This window comes from Protopterus annectens, chromosome 9.part0 (assembly GCF_019279795.1).
Source record: "Protopterus annectens isolate FY-2018-M chromosome 9.part0, PAN1.0, whole genome shotgun sequence".
In the NCBI taxonomy this organism is placed as follows: Eukaryota; Metazoa; Chordata; order Ceratodontiformes; family Protopteridae; genus Protopterus; species Protopterus annectens.
In genome coordinates this window covers 1349948724-1349957272 of record NC_056743.1, presented here as the reverse complement: position 1 = coordinate 1349957272, position 8549 = coordinate 1349948724, and the positions used below count along the sequence as shown (strand labels likewise).

The 8549-nt window shown below is 38.0% G+C and overlaps 1 protein-coding gene across 1 annotated transcript in view; it reads right to left on the bottom strand.

Annotated features, from left to right (window-relative positions):
• Nucleotides 1–8549, bottom strand: part of PLEKHA2 (pleckstrin homology domain containing A2) — an 856672-nt gene that overhangs the window by 14673 nt on the left and 833450 nt on the right. The window lies entirely within an intron of this gene.

Genomic DNA, 8549 nt, shown 5'->3' with positions numbered 1-8549 from the left:
ACTAATCCATTCATGGTTTTGTGCTTCTCATAGCTGTCCCCTCCCTTTGCTCTTGGACATGTCCATCCCAGGCAATACGACTTCTAGGACATTGATTTTGCAGTTTTTTGTACACTAGTGCTTCTTCTTCCTTTTCCTGCTGCAGAGTAATGAGTAAAATAATGTTTATTTTAAGAAAATAAAACTATAACTTGCATTACCGTAGGTTTTATAACCTAGTTCTGTGCAAAATGGAGTACTTGTTACAGGTAAGTAAGAAAAAGTCATATTTAAGCAGGAAGGGTGGAAAACCGGACTCCTTGTGGTTAGAAAAAAAGGATGGTTTAGTATTTTGTTTATAGTGTAAAATATATTAAATGGATTGTAATATTACGGACAAAGGCTTTATGCTTTTCTTACATTCTACAGCCTTTGTCCATAACACTAAACTGCAGTTAAGAGAGCAACCCATTGCATTACACTGCAGTGGAGGCAGTAGTGGCAGTTAAATTAACTTCCAACTTAAAATAATTATGACTTTATTTAAAGTGTCACACACACTCCCTGGGATTCAATAAAGCCTACACTAAGTGTACACGATATGTATTCAATAAAATTCTTATCTCATTTTTGTGCTTGTTAGTCTCTCAGAAACCTAATACTTTGGTATTCAGGCCGACCGAGGACAGCGGACTACCCCATAAGTAAGAACTGCAGCAATGTGAGATGAAGAACATCTAAAATTAGGAGGAAGAAGGTGTGTGTTATGTCTGTGTTGTCTGTTCTTCAGAACAGTGCACACTTAGTGTAGGCTATGTGTGCTTTCTTTGGTGGGATTATTGATTTCCTATTTGGAACTGTCAATTCAGAGCTTCTGTTGGCATACTGAAACTTAATTTTCTGTGCGCCCCCCCCCCAAACACACACACACACACACACACACACACACACACACACACACACACACACACACACACACACACACCTACTCTCTCACACAGCAAACACACACACACACACACACACACACACACACACACACACACACACACACACACACACACACACACACACACACACACACACACACACACATACACACACCCCTACTCTCTCACACAGCAAACACACATACGCGCACAAACACACACACACACACACACACACACACACACACACACACACACACACACACACACACACACACACACACACTCACACCTAATCTCTCACACAGCAGTACACATTTTATAGAAGTGATCTAACAGGTAAAGACTACTCTCAAGGACAGCCTTTCTGTCAGCTCCATCAGCATACAGGGATAAAACCCTGACTGTGACTCTGGTGTTTGCTGTGGGGAGTGGAGGGGAGGAATGAAGAGACAGAACCTAGACGCTTCTCCTTATGGGCGGTGGGGGTGATGGTGCATGTACCCAGGCACACACTCCATAGAACAGCTGGGGCAGATATGAATCACATGGAGGAGCTGTCTATAAAGAGACAAGGCTTTGGTCATGTCACATGCATAAACATGGATGATACACTGTGGGCCTACTGCATGCTCTTCTCAGATGCTAACAGGCATGAGTGGGGATTATAGGGTATACACCAAAAATCTGATTCCCTATCAAGTAGATGACAGCTCCTGCTCCTGGTCCACCTGCTTCTCACCATGTAGAATAAATGTGTTTACTGGGGGGAGCTGGCAGAGGTCAACTGGTCAACCTGAGGGTTGGAGGCCAAAAAGTAACAGAGCTCTTAGGGTCATCAGCAGAAGAAACATTTTTACAACCGTCATACCATTTTCATTCAGGAACTACAAGTTAGTTTTCTCTTTCTTAGATGGACTTTTGTTTTGGTCTGTCATGGTTATTTTATTGTTATATTAACCTTGTTTGATATTAAAAAGTTTGTAAAGTTTCTTTTTAATGATTGGTACTGTCAGTTCTGCTAACACGCCGTATTGAAGACTTAAAGAAGAAGAACACCATTAAAGATGTACACATATATTAGAAGGTAAAGTTCACTGTATGGAGATGGGAGCTCACCCTACATTTCACACAAAGCTATACATTTGAGGTTGCTCAATGAAACACGCTCATGTAATCCAAATTCACTAAAACATGAATTTAGTTGTTGTACAAATCCCATTTTAACATGTATGAATAAGCATACACGATACAAGTCCTTTGCAGAAGTGAAGGTAAGGCTGTCTTTTTTGGAAAAAACAAAGTTAAAGGGAAGGGTGTCTAAAAGTTTGAATATACGACGATGCAGTCTATGAACAACCTTGATCCAGTCTGTGATATTTTTATTTAATTTAGAAAAAGTCCTATTATGTACTTAAAAAAAAAAAAAAAAAAAAAACAGCCTGGAACACAGTTTGAGCTTATGTGTGGACTGTTGCACTGCCGTTTGACTAATCCATTCATGGTTTTGTGCTTCTCATAGCTGTCCCCTCCCTTTGCTCTTGGACATGTCCATCCCAGGCAATACGACTTCTAGGACATTGATTTTGCAGTTTTTTGTACACTAGTGCTTCTTCTTCCTTTTCCTGCTGCAGAGTAATGAGTAAAATAATGTTTATTTTAAGAAAATAAAACTATAACTTGCATTACCGTAGGTTTTATAACCTAGTTCTGTGCAAAATGGAGTACTTGTTACAGGTAAGTAAGAAAAGTCATATTTAAGCAGGAAGGGTGGAAAACCGGACTCCTTGTGGTTAGAAAAAAAGGATGGTTTAGTATTTTGTTTATAGTGTAAAATATATTAAATGGATTGTAATATTACGGACAAAGGCTTTATGCTTTTCTTACATTCTACAGCCTTTGTCCATAACACTAAACTGCAGTTAAGAGAGCAACCCATTGCATTACACTGCAGTGGAGGCAGTAGTGGCAGTTAAATTAACTTCCAACTTAAAATAATTATGACTTTATTTAAAGTGTCACACACACTCCTGGGATTCAATAAAGCCTACACTAAGTGTACACGATATGTATTCAATAAAATTCTTATCTCATTTTTGTGCTTGTTAGTCTCTCAGAAACCTAATACTTTGGTATTCAGGCCGACCGAGGACAGCGGACTACCCCATAAGTAAGAACTGCAGCAATGTGAGATGAAGAACATCTAAAATTAGGAGGAAGAAGGTGTGTGTTATGTCTGTGTTGTCTGTTCTTCAGAACAGTGCACACTTAGTGTAGGCTATGTGTGCTTTCTTTGGTGGGATTATTGATTTCCTATTTGGAACTGTCAATTCAGAGCTTCTGTTGGCATACTGAAACTTAATTTTCTGTGCCCCCCCCCCCCATGTTAGGTAATAGTATTAGAGTAGAACTGGAAATATTAAAGTGTGGCAGGCTTTTTTTTTCCAGAGACTTGGCACTGTTTTTGTCGAGGTCACAAATGTGGCAGGATAAAACTAATATAAATGTAACCACATTCAGTTTCTAATCAAATCAGTATTTCACTGGGTGTTTTACTATTTTTATAGCAGTACTTTTCAAGAAGTTACAGTTAGGTTTGTGCAGTGGTGAAATAGGTTGCATTTGTATGTTGTACTGCAGGTAGCCTCTTGTTTGTTGTAGTTCATTTTTAAAAACAGCATGAATTGTTCTGTTTCAGTGGAAATAGTTAGCCATTTATGTATTAGTTTTAGATATCTAAGGCTATACTATAATAGTTGTGCTGTCCATACCTCTCAACAGTTCCCAACATTATAAAATGCCCCTGACTGGGTTTTCAATCACACATTCAGACGTTTAATGTAATACCACTGAATATTTCACATGACTCTCACATGCACATCACAGTATATCTCCACATTCTAATCCCAACACTGTCATCATTCCACCCTCTATCACCCTCCAAACAGTATCTCTGTTACCTAAAACTGCACTATTTACTTGTCTTACAGTTTGATATTATATTTACCCATCTTATTGCCCATCCTACAGTTTGATATTACATTTACCTGTCCTACAGTTTGATATTACATGTAACGGTCCTACAGCTTGATATCACATTTACTTGTCCTACAGTTTGATATTGCATGTAACTGTCCTACAGTTTGATATTACATGTAACTGTCCTACAGTTTGATATCACATGTAACTGTCCTACAGTTTGAAATTACATTTACTTGTCCTACAGTTTGATATTACAAGTAACTGTCCTACAGTTTGATATTACATGTAACTGTCCTACAGTTTGATATTACATTTACTTGTCCTACAGTTTGATATTACATGTAACCGTCCTACAGTTTGATATTACATGTAACTGTCCTACAGTTTGATATCACATGTAACTGTCTTACAGTTTGATATTACATTTACTTGTCCTACAGTTTGATATTACATGTAACTGTCCTACAGTTTGATATTACATGTAACTGTCCTACAGTTTGATATTACATGTAACTGTCCTACAGTTTGATATTACATTTACTTGTCCTACAGTTTGCTATTACATTTGCGTCACAAATTAAAAAAACAAATAAATAAAAAATAGCTCACATTAAACAGAAGAATTTAAGTAATGTATCAAATTTCACTCCTTTTCCAAATAATAACTGTGTGTGTGTGTGTGTGTGTGTGTGTGTGTGTGTGTGTGTGTGTGTGTGTGTGTGTGTGTGTGTGTGTTAATGAACCTGTGTGTCTGCGCATGTGTATAACAATGTGTGAGATACGGCTTCTATGAGGAGCATTACAGAGATGATTTCTAGACCAGTATTCATAGCCTTTTAGGGGTATCATTGATGTTTACAAACAAGCGTAGCAAAGCATAGAGGTTATTTACACTAATCAGAATCACATTTATGGGCCAAGTATGCGCACTTACAAGGAATTTGACTCTGGTTTCAGTGACCCTCCAAGTACGAATTACATAAATGACATACATACAACTATTAAGAACAAAACAAATAACATACATGAAACTGTTAAGAACAAAACCAAAAAGTAAATATACAAATACATATACAAAGGTGCAAAGTGCAATTCATTGCAAGAAATACTGAAATAAACTCTGAAAAGAAACAAGTATTGACAATATGTAAACAATACTGTAGAATCCTATGAGGCTTGGGAAAAAAAAATACCCCAACCTAATAAGCTGAGTTAACCATTTATGAACTTGATGGCCTGTGGAAAAAGCTGTTCTTATAGCTGCTTGTTTTGGTACGTATTAATCTATAACACTTGGCTGATGGTAATAGTTCAAAAAGATGATGGCCTGGATGTGAAGGGTCAGTAATGATCTTCCTTGCCCTTTTCATGACTCTGGAATAGTACAGGTCCTGTAAGGAGGGCAAACTAGCGCCAATGATATTTTCAGCAGACCTGACTATTCGATGTAACCTATTTTTGTCATGATTAGGCAGATATCCAATCCACACTGTTATGGATGAGTTGAGAACAGACTCAATGACTACTGTGGAGAGCTGAATCAACAGTTCTTGTGGGAGGCTGAACTACCTCAGCTGTTGTATAAAGAACATTCGCTGTGGTGCTTTCTTTATGATGGACCCCGCATTGGTCTCCTACTTCAAGTCCCGGGAGACTACAGATCCCAAAAACATGAAGGATTCCACAACTGACACAGCAGTATTAAATATAAAGAGGGCATAATATTGTAGTATTTTGTAAAGCCGTGAATGTTAATGAGCTGTTCTTGTAATTCATAGTTTAATAGCCATGCGGTACACACATCCCTTGTTAAAAGCAGTGCTTTGCCTTTGCTGAGTTGCAGTTCATGAACTTGCCCCCAGCCATCCCTTCAGTAGTTTTTCCAAGAATGCACAAGCACTGAAATAACATACAATAAATGATTTTATCCAGTGATCACTTCAACAGCCTGACCAAGAATGCACAAGCACTGAAATAACATACAATAAATGATTTTATCCAGTGATCGCTTCAACAGTCTGACCAAGAATGCACAAGCACTGAAATAACATACAATAAATGATTTTATCCAGTGATCGCTTCAACAGTCTGACCAAGTATGCGCAAGCACTGAAATAACATACAATAAATGATTTTATCCAGTGATTACTTCAACAGTCTGACCAAGAATGCACAAGCACTGAAATAACATACAATAAATGATTTTATCCAGTGATCGCTTCAACAGTCTGACCAAGAATGCACAAGCACTGAAATAACATACAATAAATGATTTTATCCAGTGATCGCTTCAACAGTCTGACCAAGTATGCGCAAGCACTGAAATAACATACAATAAATGATTTTATCCAGTGATCGCTTCAACAGTCTGACCAAGTATGCACAAGCACTGAAATAACATACAATAAATGATTTTATCCAGTGATCGCTTCAACAGTCTGACCAAGTATGCACAAGCACTGAAATAACATACAATAAATGATTTTATCCAGTGATCGCTTCAACAGTCTGACCAAATATGCACAAGCACTGAAATAACATACAATAAATTATTTTATCCAGTGATCGCTTCAACAGTCTGACCAAGTATGCACAAGCACTGAAATAACATACAATAAATGATTTTATCCAGTGATCGCTTCAACAGTCTGACCAAGTATGCACAAGCACTGAAATAACATACAATAAATGATTTTATCCAGTGATCGCTTCAACAGTCTGACCAAGTATGCACAAGCACTTCACTAACCCTAAAATGAAACATTTCCCCCAGCAATCCCTTCAGTAGTTTGACTAGGTATGAGCCAGGCACCAAAATTAAACATTTCCCTAAAAAATCCCTTCAGTAGTATGTCCATATATGCACAAGTACCAAACTGAAACATTTTCCCTAGCGATGCCTTCAGTTGTTTGATGAGGTATGCGCCAAGCGTTAAAAATGAAACACTTCCCCAAGCGATCTCTTCAGTAGTTTCACCAAGGATGAACAAACACCAAAATGAAACATTTCCCCAAACGATCCCTTCATTAGTTTCACCAAGTATGAACAAACACCAAAATGAAACATTTCCCCAAGCCATCTCTTCATTAGTTTGTCCATATATGCACAAGTACCAAACTGAAACATTTTCCCTAGCGATGCCTTCAGTTGTTTGATGAGGTCTGCGCCAACCGTTAGAAATGAAACATTTCCCCAAACAATCCATTCATTAGTTTGTCCATATATTCACAAGTCCAAAAATGAAATATTTCCCCCAGTGACTCCTTCAGTAGTTTGTCCAAGTACGCAGTATGCACAAGCACTTGACTAACACCCAAATAAAACATTTACCCCAATGACTCCTTCAGCAGTTTGTCCATGTACTGTATGCACAAGCACCAAAATGAATAAATTACCCCAACAATCCCTTCAGTAGTTTGTACATGTATGCAGAAGTACTAAAATACAATACATTTTTTTCTTTAAGCAAATAACTGCACCTCCTTTTAAAATGTATGAACGTGCATATTCCTTTTTTCCTTCCCCTCATAACTCTTATTTTCATGGCAAATTTCTGCTTACTGATTTAAGACTAGGGCCGTTTAAACATTTAGTATACAAATGAGGTCCTTTTAGGTTCACCTCTATGAGTCCTACTGATACCCAAATGTGTAATGCCCCTTATCTATGTATTAGCTGTCCCCCTATTGCTTATGCCTAAAGCATGTTAGGCTTTTATGACAGGCATTTTTACCAAAATGCTTCCACATTTTCACAGACACCCTGAAAGACATGATTTGCATAAACACTTAGCGCTGCTTTTTGTGGATTACTGCTATGAAAATGTGAATGGCTGGACTATGAATATTGCCTCTAATTTCATATCCAGAGCCAATTTGCAAACAGATGTATATCATTCACCAACTTCTCCGCTACTGCGCTTGCAGTGCAGTGCTGCAGCTGTAGCATTGTCACCTCACAGCAAGAGGTTCTCCAGTTTGATTCTTGGCTGGAGTGCCTTCTGTGCAGAGTCTGCATGTCCTCCCTGCATTTGTGTGGGTTTTCTCCAGGTACTCGGGTTTCCTCCCAGGTTACAAAGACATGCATCTAGAGCGTTTCTCCCCAGGCCTCCACTGAAAATTGGCTTCTTTCCAAGTTGGACTTTCCCAGTAAACAAATGTTAAATAAAAATAAATAAATAACTACATACATACCAAACAAAAATACTTTACCGAGAAACATACTGATGACACTCAAAACATTACCAAAAGCAGAAATGCACTGCTGTGAATCAACAGCATTTAGTCATCAGTAGCAAAAGACATTCATTATATCCTAGAAGAACCCATACTATTTTTGATTTCCTAAACTCCTTTCACTACAGTATTGAGGAAGAAGCACATCCTCAGCCATATCACTGTCATTGAAACTTCCTACTGAGCTCAGATAAAGATCATTCTAGTGAGGGTTTTGAACACCTGCATCAGAAGCACACATCTCAACCATCAGACATTTAAAATAAGTACAAAGGCCCGTGAAAAGTAGGAACATCTAGCCAAAACTCTGGGAATCTAATTAGCTTAAAATGTGAATGCCAAATAGCACATAACTCTTCCCATAGGAATGTGGGATACTACTCAGAATTGCTTTTAAAAATCAGAGTGAGGAAAATTATGGAA